General features: G+C 37.2%; 1 long non-coding RNA gene across 1 annotated transcript; it reads left to right on the top strand.

Moving 5' to 3' along the window:
- The first annotated feature begins 22844 nt into the window (after positions 1 to 22844).
- Positions 22845 to 25869, top strand: LOC310722383. The gene is made up of 3 exons (XR_014532358.1): positions 22845 to 22988; positions 24407 to 24560; positions 25790 to 25869. It is a non-coding gene; the product is annotated as an uncharacterized lncRNA (long non-coding RNA).
- The last annotated feature ends 224 nt before the right edge of the window (positions 25870 to 26093 follow it).

Genomic DNA, 26093 nt, shown 5'->3' with positions numbered 1-26093 from the left:
TCAAGTATGCAGATGACACCACCGTGGTCGGCCAGATCGAAAACAACGACGAATCGGCCTACAGGGAAGAGATCCGTAATCTGGCAGCATGGTGTGCCACCAACAACCTGACTCTCAACGCTGCAAAGACCAAGGAGCTCATTGTGGACTTCCGGAAATCCAACAGCGGGACACATCTACCAGTCAACATCAATGGAACTGAGGTAGAGCGAGTCTCCAGCTTTAAGTTCCTGGGAGTTCACATCTCTGAGGATCTGTCCTGGCAGCAAAACACGTCAGCTCTGGTAAAAAAAAAAAGCACAACAAACGCCTGTACTTCTTGAGAAGTCTCAAGAAATCTCATCTGTCCCCGGGGATTTTAAAGAGTTTCTACCGCTGCATCATTGAGAGCATCCTGACCAACTCCATCACTGTATGGTACGGAGGCTCCACTGTGTGTGAACGTAAAGCACTGCAAAGTGTGGTCAAAACCGCCCAACGCATCACTGGCACCCAACTACCTGCCATTGAACACCTTCACTACAGCAGATGTCTGCGCAGAGCTCACAACATTATCAAGGACTCTTCACATCCCAGTCATAAACTGTTTAACCTCCTTCCATCACGAAGGAGATACAGGAACTTACGCACCAGAACCAGCAGGTTCAGGGACAGCTTTTTTCCATCCACCAATGCAATGACAATAAAGTTGTATCTATCTAATCTATCTAATCTATCTAATCTATCTATCTATCGATCGATCGATCGATCGATCGATCGATCTATCTATCTATCTATCTATCTATCTATCTATCTATCTATCTATCTATCTATCTATCTATCTATCTATCTATCTATCTATCTATCTATCTATCTATCTATCTATCTATCTATCTATCTATCTATTGCAAGGGTCAAGATAATATATATTGCAAGACCTTTTGTGAATTTGAGTCGAAGAAAACAGAACTTAGAAGGACGCAGGGTGAGTTACTTTAATTGTTGATAACATTGCAAAATAGATGTGTATATACACTGTATATATATATATATATATATATATATATATATATATATATATATATATATATATATATATATATATATATACAGTATATAGTTGTGCTCAAAATTATTTATACCTTGGTAAATATGATGACAATTTGCAACACAGTAGCTAAGAAATAATAATTTAAATAGTTTATGTTGAGTTAACAATATTATCTAAAAATAATTGTTTAACAATGGAGATAAAGGGGTCATTATTTGTGTGTGTTGATCAGTTTTAAATTGCTGCTAATGTCTTTTACAACATTTATATTTACATAAACAGAATGTAATGTAATATTATTTTCAGAATGGTGTATAAAACAAGCATTCATGTGTTTTTCTCTTTATTGTAGATGCCTCGTAAGAAGGGGTTTCGCATGCGGCGCACTCAAAGATGCAGCAAAAGTAAGAAGCATTGATTGTTTCTTGTATTTTCCCCTTTTGACATGGGTTTGTATGACAATCGTTGATTCGTTGAATGTTGTTATCTTGTTTGTTTTTGTGAGTGGTTATATTCTGACAACAACCCTTGTTTTCCCCAGGAGTGTTGGCCAGGTAGTATGTCACGTGACTTACATCTTGCAACACGTAGATGATGTTATGTATAGAGACACTAGCTAGGAGTGTGCACTACTTTTGTAGTTTGGTTAGTTTAGAGTAGGTAAGCTAGGGCGTGTAGAGGCGCCGGAAGAATTTTGTTTAGTGTTAGTTTAGTGGTTTATTACTGAGGTAGTTGGGTTGGTTTTGTTGTGTTCTTTTCTTTAGCGCCACTCTCCGCCTCTCTCTCCTGTGGGATTATTTATTATGCTTTGGTTTTTGATTGGTGTATATATAGTATATACTTTGCCATTCCCTTCTGTTTTTCATTGTTTGAATAAATCCTTTTATATTACACTTGGTTTACGTGTCCTTTTCCCTGGCCTATACACAGAATGGATCACAGTATGAATGTTACAGCTTCAACCCTAGACGTATAAAAAAAGGACCGTAACAATGGGTGATCACAGTGAAGAACACATGAAGTTAGTAGGTGAAGAATTTGCTTCAATGTCGGAATATATTTCCAAATCACAAATGCAATATGTTGGATATTGTGCTTCTATCATAGAATTTCAAGGTACAGCAAATGCTTTAGGAGTAGATCTATTTATGTGTAATAGGGGGAAAATGGGTCAAATACAGTTGCATTAGTGCATTGTTGGGAAGTGATGGAATATATTTAAAACAGTGTGTAAATAATCATTTCGAGCCAATAATTTGTGTTCAACATGCTGAGAAAAATGTATGCTATGATTTGTGCAAAGTTGGTAATTTGCCTGAAACGCAGTATATGTTTAGAAAGAATTCAGAAAAGAGAAAGTATAATAAAATTGTGTTGCATAAGGAGGTGGTATATTATATGAACAAAAGAAGGTATCAAGAAAATGAGTTGTTTAAAAAAAAGTTAATAGACATGAGCAAACAGAAATATCACGAAAATGTCTTGCACAAAAAAAAGGTGAAGGACATGAGCAAACAGAAATATCACGAAAATGTCTTGCACAAAAAAAAGGTGAAGGACTTGAGCACAAAGAAATATCACGAAAATTTGTTGCACAAGAAAAAGTTGAAGGAAAGGAGCAAAAAGAAATATCACGAAAATGTATTGCACAAAGAAAAGGTGAAGGAAAGGAGCAAAAAGAAATATCACGAAAATGTCTTGCACAAAGAAAAGGTGAAGGAAAGGAGCAAAAGTCAATATAGATGGCACAGATAAAATGTAAAGGCTATTAGTAGAAAAATGTATCATGAAAATCTCGAGTATAAGAAATGTGTTAAATTACGTGTGAAATTTAAAAGACAACAAATGAAAATAAAAGCAGAACAGTTTGATTTTATTATATAGCATTTTTTGCAATTGGTAAAAGATGGACCAGATTTTGTGTGTTGTGTTTGCCAAAGATTGTTATTTAGACATCAGGTTTTAAAGTGTAATAAAGATGATTATGTCAAAAAGACCACAGCTTTGATTTTTGATAAATGTGTAACTGAATAATATTTGCACAAATGTGAAAAGTCCTGTGCAATGCCATTTTCAGTGGCTGGATACACCTAGAGGCAAACTGTGGATTTGTTACACATGTCATTATAAGATTAACAAAGGTGAAATTCCACCTGAATGTGAGACAAACAATTTAAAAGTTCATCCCATTCCACCAGAATTATCGGAATCATTCGATTTTTCTTACCTTAGATGTAAGATGCAAGATTAGAAGACGTTTTTTACGGTCTGTCTAATATAGGCGATATTGTATGAAGTATCCAAAAGAATCCACGATAATTTTTATATGCCCGAAAAAAATACAAATAAAAAATAGATAAATGAAAGATTTAATGTTTTAAGAAAAAAAAAAAAAAGTGGGAAAAGAGAAAAGGAACTAAAGAAAAACGGACATTTTGAAAAGACTATAAAATTTTTTAAAAGACTTCAATCTTGTTTTGGCTTTAAAGTTTATTTTTTTCTCCTAACTTACAAAATTTGTGATCCAATTGGAGAGACTGGATTACCTTTTTGTTTGAAGACTGTGATCTCCCTGGTGCCTGTGCAGCTGTTTTGTCTGTGTATTAAGTGTTGTGTGTCTGTTCTTTGTTCTGTGTAAAGATGATGGGTCATAACATTTCTCGCTTACTGCCGGAAGAAAATCCCAAATATTTTAATTGTGCTGGTTTTTGGACTAATCCTTATTTAGATCATTTGGCATTATGGAGTGAAATTGTGTCACATCTAGATACTTTTTCATAGAGATTTACATGCTGCTAGAGGTTTCTGCTATGCTTCAGGTTAAGTTGACCCTTTATGCTCTGCACTGCAACAGGAAGTGGTGCATTCCAGCCTCAGCACTAAACTCAAGGAGGAGGTCCTAGGAAAAAGGGGAAGTTCATCTATTAGGGAATATATAGAGTTCCAATTTCATGTCCTGTATCTCACCTTTTGCCTGTGATGACACCGACTGGTACATATTTTTATAATAGCTTTACAATAATTCCAAACTCGCCTTTAAACATTTTAGGAAGAGATATGATGCACAAAATGGGAATGGAAATTCTGTTTTTTTTAAACCAATGTCTCACTGTCTTTTCCTTCTGTCCTCATGCTCTCAACTAAGCCACAGCCACATCTGGAAGATTTCTTTCATGGTAGTACAGAAGTCGTGCCTGATGAACCAAGTTTAGGTAAAGTTAACCCTAAATTATGGACCTCTCACAAAGACGAGGCAGGTTTAATCCAGGTAAAACCGTATCATGCACTCATGAAAACACACCATCCGATTTTTGTTAAACAATATCCATTGTCGAAAGAGAAGAATGTTGGCATTGCTCCAGTTATTGACAATTTATTGTCACAAGGTGATTTGATCGAGACACATTCACCGTATAACACACCGATTAATCCTGTCTTAAAGGCAGATAAAAAATGCTGGAGGCTAACACAAGATTTACGTGAGATTAATAAATTAGTTATTCCGTTAGCTCCTTTGGTGCCCGATGTAGCTACCATTGTTAACTCTATATCAGCGACTCACAGATTTTTTACTGTGATTGATCTTTGTTCTGCTTTTTGTACACCTCGAATCAGGTAACAGCTAATTTATACAACCTCGACAAACAACATATGACAGCACAACGTAGATCTGGTTATGAAACTACACTCTTGGTAACGGAAAACTTAACTATTAAGCCTTCTTCTCAGCCGCATTCAGCTGTAGTAGCTCTGCGTGATCTGCTAGACGATATTGACTTAGATGGTTTTGATGGCGCACATGATTGCCTTAGACAAATTGACCGTGAGACCTCTTGTAGGCCCGATCTTTTAGATACGGCCCTGGAAGAGGGGGATTGTCTATAAGTAGATGTTCATGTTTAGAACCTTCTAGTGTGTATTTATGTGGATATGCGGTTGTAAGATTACATGCTGTAATAGTTGAAGCTGAATCATTACCATACACATCGGCACAAGCTGCAGAATTGGTCACACTTAGTGATTATATACACTGATTCTAAGTATGCTTATGGTGTCGTGCATGATTTTGCTGAAACATGGAAGCAAAGATACTTTAAAACAGCTGATGGAAAGCCCAGAGCACATTTTAATCTCATAGGCGACTTTTTAAATGCTGTTCAACTCCCTGCCAAAGTGGCCATAGATTTTACACATATGCCACCTGTGGGAAATTTGAGATACCTGTTGGTTATAGTTGACAGATTCACTAAGTGGCCAGAAGCATTTGCATGTGTGACAGAGAATGTTAAATCGGTTGTCAAAATATTAACAAAAGAGATCATCTCTAGGTTTGGTATTCCTAGTGTGATTGAAATTGATAACGGCACACCTTTTGCTTCGAAGGTAAGACAACTTTTGGCTAAATGTTTAGCAATTGATTGTTATTTTAATATTCCCTATCACCCACAGTCAGCTGGAGTGGTAGAGAGAACAAACAGAACCATTAGCCGTATTACTAAAGCCTGCATTAAAACAGGCCAAAATTGGACTGTTGTTCTCCCGGTAGTACTCACAGAAATGAAAATAACCCTATCTTTAACAAAACTAACCCTATTTCTAACAAAACTAATCCTTTGAAAGTTTTATGTTCTAACCTTTCATGACCCCATGGGTCAGGAGACGCACTGGCATTTCTTTCTTAGGTAACCTGGAAGTGATGGTGGACAACTATGTTTCTGCCCTGGTTAAGAAATTGAATTCTATCAGTGTTGATGTTTCACTAACTCTTCCTCTGCCCACAGATAAGCCAACACACCCTTTTGTGCCTAATCAGCAGGTCCTGATAAGAAGTTTAAAGCCCATAAAGGTCGGTGAACCGAAGTATCTGGGTCCAGCGACTGTCCTAGCTGTAAACAGAACTGGAGTTCTGACTGATTATCAGCCACAGTGGATACGCGCAAGCAGGATCAAAACAGCACCCACTTAATCTATGCATTAATTGGTCTGTTGGCCTAAGAAGCCAGCCTAAGTGAGTGTTCAGGGCTGAAACAGTTGAGAGCCCACGGAAAGATCTTTTCTTTTTAGTAGAAAGGGGGCCACCTCCGGGGTGAAGATCTAACTCACTTGACTGTTTAGTTTAGCTTACCCTGATACCCGCTCTAGGTCTAAATACTATAACTATATGTGGATAGATGTAACTAGACTCCAAACTTTTTTATTCTCTTTGAATACATTATTCAGAGAAGAAACTGTTATGTATACCTTATATCACTGATTATAGATATACTGAACAAACAATGAGAAACAATGGTCTCATGATGTCTTGGAGAACGTGAAACAACTGCTGAACAAAGTTTTTGGAAAAGATTAAGAATTTGTGTACGAGTGTTGAACACTATTTTGTTTTAGGAATGATTCTTGTATGTTGTTGGAATTGTATTATGTATGTTGATGACGATGGTAAGGCAGGCCATAAAGGCCTTGATTTGAGTGGTGGTGATGAAGGATTATTTGCATGTTGGGAAAGAATGAAATGGAATCTGTATGTTTTTGTTTGTCTTTATCTTTTCAATTCGCAGTTTATGTCACAGATTCTGTTCCCAGGATGAACGTCCTATGTTTGTGTGATGCTAAATCATAAATGATTTAAAGTGGCCATTGTTAGTGTTAAAACTGTTTTCACACTATCTCACACACATTCCTTTGTCCGTTCAGTGTCTATAGGATATTTACGATGTTAGTCTGTAAGGTAAACAGAGAGTTTTATCTAGGCTCACAAATCTCTGACTGGTATATCCTCTTGTCTAAACAGGAAACACTTTAGGTCAGCCTTTTGTGTGTGCATGTGTGTGTGTGTGTGTGTGGACTGTATCATCCTGTGTGTATAAATACGTGTCTGCCACCTGCAATAAACTGAAGAGAGGAAACATTGCTACATTCTGTGTGCTGTGTATTTCTCCTTCCCTGAATTCAGAAAGGCACTACGGAGCATCACAGGTCGTATGGAAAATCTCTCCAAGTTTCGTTTTGGGCATGATAAAAATCTAACATTAGCTTTACCTAAAGGGGGGCAAAATGGAGTACATGGACCCATAACGTGTGTTCCTGCAAATATTGTGCAAACGTCTAATTTGTTGCCTCTTTCCAGTATGGAAGGATCTTTGTTGCCAGTAAAATCAAAGCGCAAGTTAACTTATAAAGGCCATTATAAATATCAGTTTGTTGACACTATGCACATAAGACAAGCATTAAAATGTTTAAAACAGGTAAATGTGCATTATAAAGATGTAGAGTTTAATTAAGTTTGGCTAAATGAGTTTTGTTGTGAACAAGATGGTGTTTTAGAAAAAGAGACTGATGTAGATGCAGAACATGGTGAAGTATCTGTAGGGGTTGGTGAAGATGAGCTTTTGCATGACAGACAGCAACATTGCATGTTTCAGGATACATGTCTTATGCCTGTTGACATTGGTCAGGAAGCACTAGATCAGTATTTTGATAAAATAATGAATCTGGCACCAGCAGAGGGGAATAATCCTGTTAAATTACTTTCTAATTTTGCCAATGAAGCTAAATGCTTCCCAGTGGTATTTCCACAGGGATGTAATACATACCATGAAAATCGAGACAGGCGTTTGACATTGTCAAGATATTTTAACAACCGGATTTTGCATGCTGACGGCAGGTTTGCACGGAATGTAGAATATATATTTTTTGCGCAGTACATGTCTGAAATTCAACAGGTTGTGTCAAATGTATCTATTGCATTGCGTAAAGAAAAAAGTGGCTCTATGGTTAAAAAAGTTGATGATAATGTATTAAACAATGAGGAATCTTTAAAGAAACTGTTGGAATTTGATGATGGGTTTCGTTTTCTTAAACCTATTCGTGGTACTCCAGCTTTTTGGCAAACAGCACAACGTGACCTACTAGCTTGTGTGCGTCAGCTTGGTATCCCTACTTGGTTTTGTTCATTTTCATCCGCAGATATGCGATGGAATAATCTTCTTTTTAGTATAGGTGTGAGCTTTTGCGTCGCAATCCTGTCACAGCAGCAAGAATGTTTGATTTTAGATGGCATCGTTTTTTGAGGGAAGTACTTAAGTCTTCATACCATCCAATAGGTAAAATTAAGGATTATTTTTATCGTGTTGAATTTCAGCAGCGTGGTTCACCACATGTCCATTGCCTGTTTTAGATTGAGAATGCCCCAGTAATTGATAAAAATACAGATGAAGAGGTAATTCAATTTATTGATAAATATGTAACTTGTGAATTACCATCACAGGATGACTCATTATTGGACATTGTTACATCTGTGCAGCAGCATTCAAAACGCCAGTCCAAAACTTGTAAAAAGAAAAATACGGTGTGCCGATTTAATTTTCCCAGGCCAGCATCTGCTCGAACCTTTATATGTCATGGTAAAAGTGATGTAAAAAGTCAGTGTAACTATCATGCAGCTAAGACCGATAATGTAACTAATAAATGTGCATGTGGAAATCAGGGTCAGACAGATTTTAAAATGAATAGAGAAAAGGCAGGTAAAATTTTGTTAGCTATAAAGAAGGCTTTTTCAGAAGAGAATTGCAATTATAACAGTGTGAAACATTTGTTTAATTATTTAAGTATAGATCAATCAATTTTTGAACTTGCATATAAATCTTTGAGTAAAAATTCACAAGTTCAAAGAGAGGTCAATGAGGTTTGGATCAATCAGTATAGCAAGCCACTATTAAAGTGTTGGAATGCAAATTTAGATATCCAGTATGTTGTAGATGCATATGCTTGTGTAGTCTATATAATTTCTTATATATCAAAGTCAGAAAGAGAAATCGGATTGTTGTTAAACAATGCACAAAGAGAAGCACATAAAGAGGGAAAAATCTTGGCAGTGTTTATTTACATAATAGAGATGTGTGCGCTCAAGAATCTGTGTACAGGTTAACAAATGTGCATCTAAAAGAGTGTTCGAGGAAAGTTGTGTTTGTGCCAACAGAAGACAATATCATTTAAATGAGTCTTCCTTTAAATGTGTTAAAGCAAAAAGCAATATCAAATAACCTTACAACTAAAGACATGTGGATGACTAGTATTGTAGATTGCTATAAGAACAGACCAGTTAATTTGGACGATATGTGTATGGCAACATTTGCATCAGAATATCGCATTTTAAGTAAAAATGAAAAATCCATAAGTCCTCTTAAATTACAAAAAGATTATGGTTTTATCACAAAAAGAACACGAACGCAGCCTGCAGTTATTCGTTATGTGCGCTTTTCTGAGGAAAAGAATCCCGAATATTTTTATCAAAGTAGTATGGAGTTGTTTTTACCATACCGTATAGATACAGAACTAAAACCTCTCAACTCTGAAACATTTGAACAATTTTACAAAAATGCTCATGTAATATTTAGTGATGCATCCAGACATTCAGTCATGTCAGTAGTTGATGTAAATAGAAAGAAATTTGAAATGGAAGCAGATGAATTAGATAGTATCCAAGATACTATTGACAGTAAGGGTGTAATAGAAGATGACTGGTGTGACCTGTGCCCAGAGCAAGAGTTAGAGCGTTTACTCTGTGCAGAAGAAATGAAAGAAAAAAAACAGCAAGTGGAAGAACAAAATGAAAATATTCCAGACTTAGCATCAGTTAAAGGAAAAGTTGCACACTTGGAAAAGAAAAATAATATGTGTAGAAGCGATGGCTTGGCCTTAATTAGATCTTTAAATGATACACAATTATCAATTTTTTTATCAAATTCGACAATGGTGCTTAGATAAAATAATGGAGAAAAACCCAGATCCATTACATATATTTATTACTGGTGGTGCAGGAACAGGAAAAAGTCATTTAATTAAAGCTATTCAATATGAAGCAATAAGGTTACTATCAACAGTGTGTCGTCATCCTGACAATACATGTATTTTATTAACTGCTCCTACTGGGATTGCTGCTTATAATTTGCATGGAACAACTATTCATCATACATTTAGCATTGGGAAAGACGTCCGTTTACCATACACACCTTTGGGTGAGGAAAAGCGTAATTGTTTGCGTGCTAAATATAGTGATCTGCAGATTTTGATCATAGATAAAATCTCCATGGTTGATCACAATATATTAGCATATATTCATGGTAGGTTAAGACAGATTAAACAAACTGGTGACTTTTCTCCCTTTGGAAATGTAAGTGTCATTGCAGTTGGAGATTTTTTTCAGTTGCCTCCAGTTAAAGGAAAACCCCTGTATGTTGATGACATACTAGGTATTAACCTATGGTCTACTTTTTTTCAGTCGTGGAACTGAAAACAGTAGTTAGACAAAAAAATAATATGTTTGCGGAGTTACTAAATAAAATACGAATTTGTACAAAAGTGGAACCAATGTTAAACAGTGACATTGAGTTATTAAAAAACTGTGAAACCAATGAGGACAGCTTAGCTTTACATATATTTCCAACCAACAGACAGGTAAATGAGCATAATGTTCAGCAACTATGTAAAACGTGCCCTGAATATGTTAAAATTACGGCTCAAGATTTTACACATAATAACAAGACAGGGAACCTTGAATTGAAAAATGGTCATCATTCCAAAACATATAATACATATTTAGACAAAACACTGCTTTTAGGGAAAGGCGCTCGAATAATGCTATGCAAAAATGTAGATGTTATGGATGGTCTTGTTAATGGGGTGTGTAGCACAGTAACACACACAGTTTTTCCAAACAATGACAACATGTTCCCTAAAACAGTGTATGTCAAATTTGATGACAATCAGGTTGGTGCACAAAGGAGGAAATATTCTGCATATACTACAGCAGTTGAAATGGATTCTACTGGTATCAAACCAGAAGAGGAAAAAATTAATATTATAGGGGGAGTACGATGACAATTTCCACTAAAACTTGCTTGGGCTTGTACAGTACATAAAGTACAAGGAATTACTGTTGATAAAGCAGTAGTGTCCCTTAAAAAAATATTTGCACCTGGAGAGGCATATGTGGCTTTAAGTCGTTTCAGAAGCTTATCTGGTTTGATTATTCAAGACTTTAAAGAGAAGGCTATATATTGTAAAGACAGCATTAAGGATGCAATTCAAAGCATGCCCAGATTTCCGTTTAAAAATATACCATGCCACAAAGTGAAAACACAATCATTCAGTGTATTTTTGATGAATGTGCAAAATTTAAGACATCATTTAGCAGATTTGATTTTGCATACTGAGCATTTGCAACCTAACTGCATTGCTGTTACTGAGACCTGGTTACATGCAGATGTCTCATTAGAAACTATACATATTGACGGTTACAGTTTTAATAGTCAACCATGCAGTTTATCTTACAGTAGCAGTAACCCTACAATAACTGAATTAAAAGTTCAGCAACATGGTGGTGTTGGCATGTATACCTTTAACAGTTTGATATATAATGTTGTCCAGGTACCAAATGTCAATTTAGAATGTTTAGTTTGCAACTATGCAATATACAATATATTAATTGCTGTAATTTATCGGCCACCATCATTTCCCATTTCTTTGTTTAAAGAAAATCTTGGCAAATTGTTAGATTTTCTAGAACCCCTAAATAGTACAATTGCTGTCATTGGAGATTTCAATGATAACATTTTAAACTTTTCAACCATCTGCAAGTTTATAACAGACAGAGGGTTTGTTCAACATGTCAAACAAACTACAACAGAAAAGGGCACATTAATTGATCATGTATATGTAAAAACAATACATTACAATGTAGAATCTATAGTACTTCCAACATATTTCAGTGACCATGAGGGTATTTTCTGTTCTTTTACATGGAATACTTTTAACACAGAAATGGAGGAATCTGACCAGGTAGGTTTTAAATATGGTTGTAAATGTTCAGCTTTATTTGGCAAATGAGGTGGAAGGAGAATCCTTGTTGTTAGTTTAACTTCATATACACTGCAGGGAAACATTTAAAGTGTAACATGTTAAACAAATTCTTTTGACAAAGGAAAGAGAATTTATATCCATTTGCGACTTTCAAAATAAAGGTATATTTTTCCTTCTTGCAACAACATATACATTTCAAACTACTATTCTATTATTCTGCTATTCATATTTCTTCATCTGATGAGCTATAGGTTAAAAGTGTGATTGTAACGGGTCAGCTTTGTTTGGTAACGGAGGTGGAGAGGGTATCCTTGTGGATGCCTTATCTCTACTGAGCCAAATACTGCTGTATTGTAGTGCGTGGTCACTGCAAGGTAGAAGTTAAAGTTGAACATATTTACATACTTGTAGTACAAATATGACTTTCAAAATAATGGTTTATTTTCCTGCAATACAACAACATTTACATTTTTAAACTTTCTATATACTTTATGTGCACTACTAACCAAATTAGTTATTCTAAATTATATACTTTTTGCGCTCAGCAATGCAACCACTTCAGTCACTCATGATATAATTACCTTGCATGGCTAACAAAAATGACTTTGTGCTTCTGGTGTTTCAGATAATACCTTTGAATGAAATCACACTTAAACATAATTAAAATGTTATAATAATAATAATACAACAATTAAAAACCTTTCTTGTTTTTTTACCTATTAATTAAATGTTTGCATTGATCTAATTTTTGTTCCTAGAGTTTTTATTTTGGTTCATAATATTACTCCTAAAATAATTTGTTTGTGTAAAGAACTACTTTCTACTTGCTAATGCAGGTTTTGCTTTGCCATATATGTAGTTTCAAAAAGCAAAAAGTCACTGGTAATGGCACTCCCGGTTAACTGGGATGGGGTTAAATTCCCTACAGTGGCATTGTTTTTTGGTACCAACTACATACAATTTAATATTATTTGCAATACATATATAACATAAATAAGTCTTCAAACCAGGGCCCTGTTTCATAAAACAAGTTTACCAAATAAAACAGGCTTATTTTATTAGTCTGATTTATTGTCCATTATTTTGGTTAAAAATAAACCATGCACATTACTTAGGTGTTGTGAATAAATGTTTTGCATGTTGCTAGTATGTTTAACATATGTTGGCATATTTTAGTTTGCTAATAAAAACAAACCATAATCAAATGCTGGATATCTTTAGGACATAAGCCATATCAAACATGCTATTTGGAACTGATGGTACAATGTGCATTTAAGTGGTGAATATAGGCATAATATGACAAAGAATAGGTCATTGCACAGTAAAACATGACACTTCCTGTTGCCAGCAGGTGGCGCTATGACAATAACTGATTATGGAAATTTAGATCTGTTCAGATCAGGAGTCTTATCAATCATGTGAAGTTTGGGGCAGATTGGGCATTGTATGTCTGAGTTATAGCAACTTCCCTATAGGTGGCGCTGTCGAGCCATTTTGCCACACCCAATGGAATATTGGCCTTCGACTGTGTTCAGGCCAGGACTCTTGTCAAATATGTGAAGTTTGGGGACAATCAGAAATTTTATGCCTTTGTTACAACTGTTACAAATTCCCATGGCGAGGCATTGAACTTTGTCACGGCGCCATGGACACGCTCTTTAACGAAAACTCAAGATCTTCATAAATCACTATCGAAAAGGCCTTTAGATAAGACTGACCAAAAAAAAGTTGATGTCATCAAATTTCTAGGAGTAGTTCATTGCACAGTAAAACATGACACTTCCTGTTGCCAGCAGGTGGCGCTATGACTATTAATAAATATGGAAATGGATATCTGTTCACATCTGGAGTCTTATCAATCATGTGAAACTCATCAATCAGATCTTCACAATTCACTAGCGCAAAGGTCTTCCGATAAGTCTGGCCAAAAAAGTAAGGTGATGGCATTAAATTTATAGGAGTAGTTCATTGCACAGTAAAAAATGACACTTCCTGTTGCCAGCAGGTGGCGCTATGACTATTACTAAATCTGGAAATGTAGATCTGGTCAAATCAGGAGTCTTATCAGTCATGTGAAGTTTGGGGCAGATTAGACATTACATGGTCGAGTTATAGCAACTTCCGCTTTCATGCCGAATCGTCGAAATTTGTCAGACCGCCAAGGACACGCCCTCCGATGAAAACTCTAGATCTTCGGAATTTACATTGCGAAGGCCTTTAGATTATGCATACCAAAGTTGGTGTCGATCCGAGCAAATCTTTAGGAGGAGTTCGGTAAAATACGACATGTGCGAATGGCAAAATCGACCAAAAATTTGCTCGAACAATTAAAAATACCCGACTTCCTGTTGGGTGTCGGATTTCGTACCAAGAGACTTTTTTGTAGGGCTTAGTCTGTTACATGTGTGTACCGATTTTCAGACATGTACGTGAAACATAGCTCGAGCCACACACCGTTGAACGTGTATAGGTGGCGCTACTGAGCCGGTTCTGCCACATCCACTTTTAGAGGAACATGGCGTACCTAATCTTTCGACTTTGGTCGCTGTGTACGCAAAGTTTCGTGAGTTTTCAAGCAAAAAAAAATGCAAATAATAATAAATAAACGGAAGAAAAAACAATAGGGTCCTACGCACCTTTGCTGCTCGGGCCCTAACAAAAACAATAGGGCTTCGCACCTTTCAGTGCAGGCCATTCTGGCCTGCTCCTCAGTGCGCGGGCCCTAATTACAAATTCTAACAAAAACAATAGGGCTTCGCACCTTTCGGTGCAGGCCATTCTAGCCTGCTCGGGCCCTAATTATAAGTGAATTATGTGTATTAAACCCTAATGAGCAAGCGGGGGTGACTGTGGCAAGGAAAAACTCCTTTAGATGGTATCAGGAGAAACCTTGAGAGGAACCAGACTCAAAAGGGAAACCCAGCCTCATTTGGGTGATATCAAGAGTGTGATTATACAGCCTTAAAAAAAAAAAAGTACTGTTAGATTTTTATCATGCCCAAAAGAAACTTAATTCTTGGAGAGGTTTTTCGTGCAAACTGCGATGCCCGTGGTGCCTTTCAGAAGTGGGAAGTAATGAAGTACAAATACTTCGTTACTGTACTTAAGTAGATTTTTCTGGTATCAGTACTTTAACCCACTATTAATTTTTCAGACAACTTTTTACTTTTACTCATTACATTTTTACACAAATATCTGTACTTTTTACTTCTTACATTTTCAAAACAGACTCGTTACTTTAGTTTTAATCCATTGATTTGGTGAAATATAATTTTTTTATTTTCACTGCGCGCCGATTTCAGCCGAACAACCGATTTCCTGTTACTGCGCCAGTTCAGCAGTTCAATCCACTGGTGTATAAAGTCCTGACTCTCACTCACCACAGAAGGCAGTAAGAAGTTTGGGGTTAATGTGGATGAGACAGAGGGAGTCAGTGATTTAAACATGACTGAGAACAGACACATTCCTGATCATCATCATCTTTTCTCTGCTTGTGTTCTATTTGTGGATCTTCAGCCTGGACACATTCATTAGGTAACAACATTTTTAATTAGTTTTGCATTAATATATATATATATATATATATATATATATATATATATATATATATTTGGCTGTCAAAATTTACATTATTTTAAACGGCATGAAATTTTTTCCTCCAGATAAAAATATTTTTAATCAGTAAACTTATTTCTGAGTTTCAAATAATCAAACACCAAATCCGCCATGTTTTACACAATTTACCCTCTGGGTGGCGTTTTGTGGGTTTTTCTCTCATAATGGCAACACAAATTTAAATTACTGTCTTTATTGATCGTACAGATAAAAACAATACATCATTTAAATCTGTAAAATGTCTATAATTTTATATATATAAAAGCTTCCTGACTTGACTTGAAGAGGTGCATTTTCTCCAGTATCACCTCATTAACTGTCCGTGTGGAAACATAGCAAAGGCTCTTAATGATGTCCACACATCTCTGCACTGAAATAGCCTTTATATTTAATCACTGTACATATGCTTACATATATATCACATGCTGTAAATATGATACATGTTTAACACCTCCAAGCTGCCAGTTTTGGGCACCTGAGCAAGCACTTAACTTACTACTGCTCATTTAGTAAATGAGATCATTAAGAGTCGCTCGGGATAAACACTTTCAACAGGAAGTGGCTATATCTCGCTATCTTTGTCTCTCTATTTTCTCTATCTAATTGTCTCTGTGTCTCTTTTAGTAAATGTCTCTGTCTCACTGTATATGTCTCTCTCTTGCTGTCTCTCTATTTGTTTCTCACTCTTTCTAAAGCTGTGTCTGTGTCTCTTTGTCTTTGTTTCTGTCTTTCCTGCTTATTTACATGTCTAACAAAGTTTTGAGTTTTGAAAGTAATGCCATTAGTGATCTATGATGAAAGACTTTCCTGGTTCGATTCTTACCTCTAGTTTCATATTGAACATTATAAGAAGTTTTTAAAAACAGAAAAATGAAAGATAATTAAAATTGGTTGCTGGTAAATCATGGTATATCAGTGGTGCAGGTGTTGGAGATGTGGTTCTTGTACCTGAGTCACTTCTTATAGACTTCAAGTTACTGAGAGAATGTACAGGAAGGAGAAGGTTTGACCCTCTACCATCATAATCTAAGAGAAAACAGTGTTCTCTTAACTATAGAAAAACCAAGAGTCCAATAAGCAAAGCCTTGTTTGCCACTCCTCTGGTAGTGTAGTGGTTAGCAATGCGGCCTCGGCTATCTGACTCATCCGGTTCAATTCCTGTCCCTTAGCTTTCCTTTAAATTGTTTAAAAAGTTTTATAAAAGAACCAAAAAAGGTCCTAAAAATCAGGTTCTTGCAGGCGATCCTGTGGCTCAATTGGAAGAGCTTTGCCTCTGGGTTGAGAGGTTGCCGGTTTAAACACCGGCCAGGGCTCAAAGTTAAGCGTGTGGAAGGTTCTGGTGACGGTAGTGAGGAAGGTGTCAGAAATGGCTGCGTGGCAGGTCGGCGGTGGACAGTTTCAGAGGGCAGATCCTGAACCAGGGGGGCAATATTCAGGTGTCTGGCATCTGAAAACAGGGTTATGAAGCAAAAACATGCAAAAAATTAACTTAGGCTCCTGGTAGAAATTCATTTAAAAAAATGTCTTCCCCTTCTCCCCCCTAAAACTATCACCCTCAATTTTTCCTGAGGCTGTAACCAAGCAGGGCTTTACAGTCACCCACTCCATTGCTCACCACACACAACTTACCCAGTGTGGGGACAAGCCAGATTTAAACCAGCAACCTCTGCGCTCAGAGGCAAGGCTTTTACCATCAAGTCCCATAACTCACCTTCTTTTTTTGGGGGTTTATCCTTCGTTTCATGCTTCAAAGCAAGAAATTCAGACCAGAAAGAAACACAGAAAGTAGGAGTCGAACCCTGAACCCCACCAACAGCAAAATACCAGTCTTAACCCACTGAACCATCTGTGCCAATTATTAGAGCAGGTCTATCTTTTCTTTTAAACCATCAACACAAGAATATAATGCTAAAGACAGACTTAGGAAGCAAACCTATATTGTGACTAGCAGGGACAAAGCAGGATTTGAACCCTGATTCACACCATTAGCAAGGCACCAGCAATAACCCACTGAACCATCTGGAAGGAGAAGCTGGGAAGCTTGTTTAGAGCAGGTCTATCTTACTTTTTAACCCATCAAAACAAGAATATGAAGATGTAGGAATCAGGAATTTAACCTACCTCATGACTAGCAGACAGAAAGCCAGGTTTGAACCCTGGCCACCAACATTAGCAAAGTACCAGCCTTAACCTACTAAGCCATCAGGAAAAACAGGATGATAAGCTTGATTAGAGCAGGTCTATCATTCTTTTCAAACCATCAACACAAAAATTTAACGCTAAAGAAAGATGTAGGAAGCGAATACAGATGTAAGTAGCACAAGTTGAACCCACATTGTAAATAGCAGGAAAATAGCAAGATTCAAACCATGATCCCCACCACCCACGAGACACCAATGTTAAACCATTAAACCATTGGTGAGGACAGGCTAGGAAGCTTATTTAGAGCAGGTCTATCTTTCTTTTCAACCCATTAAAAACAAAAATATTTTGCTAAAGAAAGATGTAGGAAGTGAATCCTGATCGTGACTGGCAGGCAGAAAGCAGGATTCGAACCCTGAACCCCACCAAAAGCAAGAAAACTGATTTAACCCACTGAACCATTAGGGAAGACAGGCCAGGAAGGTTGTTTAGAGCAGGTCTATCTACCTTTAAACCATCAACACAAGAATATAAAGCTAAAGAAAGATTTAGGAAGCAGGAACATAACCTACATCACAACTAGCAGGCAGAAAGCAGGATTCAAACCCTGATCTTCACCATCAGGGAGGCACCAGCCTTAACCCACTGAACCATGGAAGAGATCAGACTGGGAAGCATGTTTAGATGAGACACAAGCCTCAAACCACTGAGCGACCGCTGCTGAAAAGCATGTGGGCTTTTTGGAGGGTTCAAACTTTGTTTCATGCCAGCGCAGTAAGAAGGAAGGCATGTAGGACTGGCTTTGAAACCTTCCATCTATCTATGATGTAAGGTCCAGTTAACAGCTAAAACAGGTAAAAGTAATAACTACTTTTTACTTAAGTACATGTCAGAGCCAAGACTTCTTTACTTTCATTCAAATAAAAAAGTTTAATCAGTACTTCAACTTTTACCCGAGTATTTAAAAAACATGAGTATTTGAAAAATCACACAGCACACAGAATGGGTTATGTTCTTCTTCCATTTATTGCAGACAACATATATATATATATATATATATATATATATATATATATATATATATATATATATATATATATATATATATATATATATATATATATATATATATATATATACACATTGGAGAGAAAGCCTGACCTAAAGTTGTTTCCTGTTTGGATAAGAAGATATACTAGCCGGAGATCTGTGAGCCCAGATAAAGACTCCCTGTATACCTTACGTACTAACATTGTAAATATTCTATAGACACTGAACAGACAAAAGAATGTGTGTGAACAGGTGTGAGAACCATCTTAACACTAAAAATGGCCACTTTAAATCATTTATGCTTTAGCATCACACACCAATAAAATAGGATGTTCTTCCTGGGAACAGAATCGGTGACATAAACTGCAAATAAAAAGATAAAAACAAAACAAAAACAACAGATTTAATTTTATTCCGTCCCTACATGCATATAATCCTTCATCATCACCCCTCCAATCGAGGCCTTTATGGATGTCTTACCATCGTCATCAAACATGGCAACATACAAAGTACAATTCCAACAATCAATACAAGAATCAATTCTAAAACAAAGAAGTGTTCAACACTCGTAAACAAATTCTTAATCTTCTCAAAAAAACTTTGTGACTCCAAAACTTCATGAGACAATTGTTTCTCAGTGCTTGTTCAATATGTCTATAAGCAGTATTATCAGGTATACATAACAGTTTCCTCTCTCTGAATGATGTGTTCAAAGAGAATAAAGAAAATTCGGAGTGTAATTACAACTATGCACATATTGTTATAGAATTTAGACCTAGAGCAGGTATCAGGGTAAGCTAAACAAAACAGTCAAGTGAGTTACAGTAGATCTTCACCCCGGAGGTGGCCCCCTTTCTACTATAAAGAAAGGATCTTTCTGTGGGCTCTCAACTGTTTCAGCCACTTAGGTAGGCTTCTTGGCCAACAGACCAATTAGTGCACAGATTAAGGGGGTGCTGTTTTGATCCTGATTGCGTGTATCCACTGTGGCTGATAATCAGTCAGAACTCCTGTTCTGGTTATAGCTAGAACAGTCGCTGGACCCAGATACTTCGGCTCACAGACCTTGGTAGGCTTCAGACTTTGTATTAGAACCTGCTGATTAGGCACAAAAGGGTGTGTTGGCTTATCTGTAGGCAGAGGAAGAGTTAGGGAGACATCAGCACAAATAGAATTCATTTGTTCAACCAGGGCAGAAACATAGTCATCCACCATCACTTAAAGGTTATCTAAGGAAGAAATGCCAGTGCGTCCCCTGACCCATGGGGTCGGGAAAGGCTTGAACATTAAACTTTCAAAAGGTGACAGAGTAGTAGTTGAAGATGGGGTCATTTTCATCTCAAATTTCCTACAGGTGGCATATGTGTAAAATCTATCTGTAGGTGTTGGAAAGGGGTTTCAGGAAAAGTAAGCGCAGCATGTTGTTCAGGTCGATGTATGTTAGTTTTGGTCAAACATGAATCCAGCACTAGCTTGGTTGTTTTATAGCCTGTATGACTTTAGCTATACTAATGTGTATAGCTAATGTGTATGTGTATATCCCATGGTAATGCTTCACCAACACTATTAAAGCTAGTTTAGGCAGAGCAATTTTACCATCTACATCTCCAATGATACCAGCAGATTCTGATTTACATTGTTTAGAGGCCCAATACTTTATGTCCTCCTCAGTAGGCTGATTCTGAAGTATTTTTTAGGTCAATGACTGCTATATTGGAGATATGTGACATCATTGAGATCTCAGGATTTGTATATACTGTGTCCAAATCTACTTGTTGTTTTGCTGCTTCCTTAGCTACTATCTGCTAAGTTTTTTCCTGAATTTCCTGAACCTTAACTATGGCCACTTTGGCAGGGAGTTGAACAGCATTTAAAAGGCCGCCTATGAGATTAAAATGTGCTATGGGCTTTCCATCAGCTGTTTTTAATGGTTTTTTCTTTCATGTTTCAGCAAAATCATGCACAACACCAAAAGCATACTTAGAATCAATGTATATAGTCACTACTTTACCTTCAGACAACTGATATGCTCTTGTAATTGCCACCAACTCTGCTTGTGCAGATGTGTATGGTAATGATTTAGCTTCAACTATTTCATCAGGTAAACTTACAACCTCATATCCACATAAATACACACCATAAGAATAGTTGATTTAGCTTCAACTATTTCATCAGGTAATCTTACAACCTCATATCCGCATAAATACACACCATTAGAAGGTTTTGAACATGAACCATCTACATATAGGCAATCCCCCTCTTCCAGGGCCGTATCTATTCAATTCAATTCAATTCATTTTTATTTGTATAGCGCTTTTAACAATGAACATTGTCTCAAAGCAGCTTTACACAGATAATGCGGTGATTAAAAATGAATATGTTCTTTATGAGTAAGTTTGTCCCTGATGAGCAAGCCGGTGGCGACTGGCGACTGTGGCAAGGAAAAACTCCCCGAGATGGCATAAGGAAGAAACCTTGAGAGGAACCAGACTCAAGAGGGAACCCATCCTCATCTGGGTTACACCGAATGTCCATTTGTGGCGGGTATACAATGTTGCGGGGTGCAGTGATGATGATCAAAAGCGAAGTGTATTTCTGAGTCAGTGTAGGAGACTGTTGACATCAGTGTAGGAGACTGTTGACATCCAATCCAGGCAGGCCTGGATGAAGTGGGAAGATCCACGGGGGGGAGAGGGGCAGGAACAGTGGTCACTGGAGCCTCAGGAGCATGTTTAACTCGACCGAGAGAGAGAGAGAGAGAGAGAGAGAGAGAGAGAGAGAGAGAGAGAGAGAGAGAGAAGAGGGTGACAGGAAGAGAAGGATATGGATTATTAAGTGTACCTATTGTTGCATGAGAGTTAAAGTCACTGTGCAGTTTGGACTCCGGCATCCTATCTAAAAGATCAGGCCTACAAGAGGTCTCTTGTTGAATGTGTTTAAGGCAATCATGTGCATTGTCATAGTCAATATCGTCTAGCAGATCACGCAACGCTACTACAGCTGAATGCGGCTGAGAAGAAGGTTCAATAGTTAAGTTTTCTGTCGCCAAGAGTGTGGTTTCATAACCAGATCTACGTTGTGCTGTCATATGTTGTGTGTTGAGGTTGTGTAAGATAGCTGTTACCTGATGTGAGATGTACAGTTTCAAAGGATGTGACAGCACCCCCAGCCAACATGTCCATGTGGGCCCCACATGGGTTTTATCTGGGTTATATGGACATCACGTGGGAATGGGGTCAGAGTGGGCACTTTGATGGGCTGAATATGGGCCCCAGCTTAGTTACGGTTGTGGGCCCCAGTTAGGTTGCCCATTTTGTTTATTCGAGGGCCCTGTATGGACCATATTTGGGCTATATTTAGCTATACAGTGGTACCCCGTTTATCGACCGGCTCGGACATCGACCTTTTCACTTAGCAAACAGTTTTTCGACCGAAATTTGCATCCGCTGAACGACCAAATGCCCGCTTATCGACCTTTTTTTACCCCGACCCACATGGAGCTTTTTTTTTTGTTACTTTTATAATGTTTTTAATTTATACTTTTTACTGTATTATTGTCAGAAATCCACCTGCCACGCCCCCTTCGGCTCATTATTCACTTATCCCCAGCTCCTATATAAACCCCTCATTCATCCACACTCCTTGTCGGTTATTGTTGGTATGTAAAGGTGTTTGGTGCATGGTTTTCTGTGTTTTCCCTGTCACACGTATTCCTATGCGTTTCTTCCTTTCCAGACTCCACGCGCTCTCCACGGCTGCGCTTTCTTTCCAAAGTGCACCCTGGATTACCTTTTTCCTTCCGTGCGTTCGCCCGTGGACCTCGCCCCTCCAGGGCGTACCACGGATATCTCTCTCTCGTTTGTTTATTAAAAATTTTAATAAATGGGTATCGGTGGAGGTCGGGAACGGATTAATTGGTTTTCCATTATTTCTTATGGGATAATTACATTTGCTCTTTAAACGGATTAAAGTCGATAAGCGGGGTACCCCTGTATTTGTCAAAATAAATCTATTATTCAATTATTTAATTTATGATAAATTCAATTGATATGTTTTTTGCATGTTTTATGAGATCAACAGATTAACAAAAATTTTATATATTAACATTAACATAGGTATGACCTTTAGTCAAAAATTTAAATAAAAATAAAAATAAAAGAATCGGTAGTGCAGCTCACAGAGTCTCCCATTGGCTCCTGTGTCTCCCGCCTTCTCATTCTGAAGAAACGGTCGTCACTTACTACCACTGGAGCACCTGACCTGACCTGGATAACCTGACATCTCTGTCACAGTAAGAAATTAGGTTTTGTTTTAAATTACAGTATTTTCCGGACTATAAGCCGCTACTTTTTCCCACGCTTTGAACCCCGCGGCTTAAACAATGACGCGGCTAATTTATAGATTTTTCCTGGGTTTTTCCCGGTTTCACAAGCTTCAAGCCAAAAAACTGAGCCCCATAACCTTAGACCAATGAAATTGCCGAACGGGTTCAGGTGAACCAATGAAACTCTTTATATTAAATCGCGCTCCCACTGAATAGGGCCGCACCACATCATAAATATGGATGAGGTTCCTCTGACATTTGGCCTGCTGCTCACTCGGACTGTCAACAGAAAATGCGAATCATTCGTCACGCTGAAAACAACCGGGCATGAAAAAACGCACTTCACCTGTGTTCTGAGCTGCATGGCATCGGGAGAAAAGCTTCAACGATGGTGATTTTTAAACTCACGACGATACCAAAAGAAAAACTCTCGAGAGAAATTGTTGTGAACAATGCCTTTCTTGGTATGCTACTGGTTAGATACAAGCCGTGTTACAGACACTGTCTTTCGTTAAAGCCTGTGTAACGTTCATTAGTTTCAATGTAGGCCTGCGGCTTATAGACGGGTGCGGCTTATTTATGTTCAAAATAAAAATCTTTGTAAAATTCAGTGGGTGCGGCTTATATTTGGGTGCGCTTAATAGTCCGGAAATTACGGTATTCACATTTTACTGTTGTTTTTATTTAATGTATACTTCTGAAAGATTTGTGGTAATTAAAGTTACAGGCACGATATAACGAAGGTAAGTGTGGAGATTGAACTGGTTTACCTCAGATAAACACCTGTGGAAAACTGAACGTTCTTAACGATTAGCAGATAACTAGGAAATTGTCTACTAAAATGTGGAAATACCGACTTTTCAAACCATTTTCAACTGTTTTTTCTCCTTATAGTGTCCTCATAATAACAGGAGGGTGAAACAGTAAAAGCACTGTGGCCTAATCTTTCATTTCCACTACCTTTATAACATGTGTATATGCAATACACAGAGAAAAGCTCTGAGGAAATTGTGACAATAATTAACATTATTTTAATGTGATTTAGGTGAAATAGGTAGAGGTGATAAAAAAAAACAAAAAAAACATTAATATTTATATCATTTCTAAACATTACTAAAAATATGATACGTTATGATTACTTTAAAAATAAAGTCAGTCAGACTCCTGCCGCTCCCGCGACTCAGATCAGTTAACAGTTTGGGCAAATGATGGATTAGAAGGTGCTTACAACCTTGTGATTTTTAGTCTTTTTATTATTATTTTTTTTTTAGTTCTGATAGTCTTATGCTCATGTAACTTGCATGCTTTATACATACAAATAATTGGTTGTGCCCTGGTTGATGTGGTAGCATGCTCTACTTTATATACATTTTTTTGCTTTACAGGTAGCCTGAAGCAGAACCCTTTGCTGAAAACTATCAGTAAGAAAGAGCTGGAGACAGCACTTGGTAAATGGTTCACAAATGCAAGAGACAGAGAAGGCAACTGTGCTTTGAGAGCACAGTGGGAACATGATTGGAGGGCAGTACAGCCGGAAGTGTAAGTCATATAACCTATAGCTAGGGCTGCACAATTAATAATATTTTATCCCGATCACTGTTTTTGCCTTTGTTTAATTAAGGGAATACTCTACCCTGAAATTAAAAAATATCTTATAAATTACTTATCCTTAAGGCATCCTATACGGTGGCTGAGAGAGCTCAACGTGCTGCAACTTAAGAAAACACATGCAAATAGGAAAAAAACACCAGCAAATAAAAAAAACCCTACTTTATCAGTTTGACAACACATGTGCTGCAAACCCCCACAATGCAACCAAGTACAGAAACACGCTGCAAATCCTCACAACACAACCAAACACAGAAACATGCTGCAAATTCTCAAAACACAACCTAATAGCACAGATCACAAAATAAATGTTTTAAGGGGACCACAAGAAGTAACAAACCCGCCTGGAACTGCTTATTGTTCAATGTCTATTCGTCAGTGGTGTTGTCGATGACTTGAAAGGTGAGTTGTTTGTTTATTTTATCATTGTTTATTTATGATTCCTTGGCCTTTTGGATATTATTATCCTAAATAATCTAATGAAATACACAATTAACTGTAAAACGTTATTATGTTAACTGGCAAAGTCAAGGAATCATGCTCAGGATGTTAAAATAAACAAAAAACTCACCTTTCAGATCATCAACAACACCACTGATCAATAGACACAAAACAAACAGTCACTTGTTGGGGTCCCCATGAAACATATATTTTGTGGTCTGTGCTATTTGCAGTGCAAATTAATTGGTTGTGTTTTGAGGATTTGCAGGACGTTTCTGTATTTACTTGCGTTGTGAGGATTTTCAGCACGTGTTATTTAACTGATGAAGATGTTTTCTTAATTTGCTGGTGTCTTTTTTATTTGCATATGTTTTTTTCAGTTGCAATGCATTGAACTTTCTGGGCCACCGTGATCCTGAGGATCATTGTTCTAATCACTGGCTTTTGGCAATGGCCAAATATTCGTTTAAGAGTCAAGTTCAGATGCAAGGTTGATATTTTATTTGTTACATCCATAACATTTTGGATTCCATGACTGGTCCCCCGGCATAAGTTATTACTGTGCGAGGCAGAGGTAGGAACAATTCACTGATGAGATACTAGGATATGTCAATTATATTGATGCATTTCTTTTTTTTTATAGATGCTGCTGTGAATGGTAGTATTTTAAAATGTACTAAATTGCCTTTTCTGTCTTCTCTTTCTTTACCGTTTTGTAGGTGTGCAGCTGCGGAATCTGCATAGACCCACCAGTGAACTATTTTACTCAGTAATTCTGTTATTCCTGTTTCTTGTTTACTTACATAGAGCAGCACATAAAATCGACTAATATTAGTTCTTTGTTTGGTCAAGCACAGTTTTACATTGTAACTAAGGTTTGAAATGGTTTGACAGTGGATTTTCCATAGTAGCACATTAAGTTCACCCACAAAAATCAATGATAAAATTAATAAATGGGACCCAAATCTCACACACTGTGGTCCCACAACAACCCCATAAAGGGGACATTTGTGGGTTGGCCCA

The sequence above is a fragment of the Silurus aristotelis genome, assembly GCF_946808225.1.
Source record: "Silurus aristotelis genome assembly, chromosome: 28".
Classification (NCBI taxonomy): domain Eukaryota; kingdom Metazoa; phylum Chordata; class Actinopteri; order Siluriformes; family Siluridae; genus Silurus; species Silurus aristotelis.
This window is presented reverse-complemented; position numbering and strand designations above follow the sequence as displayed.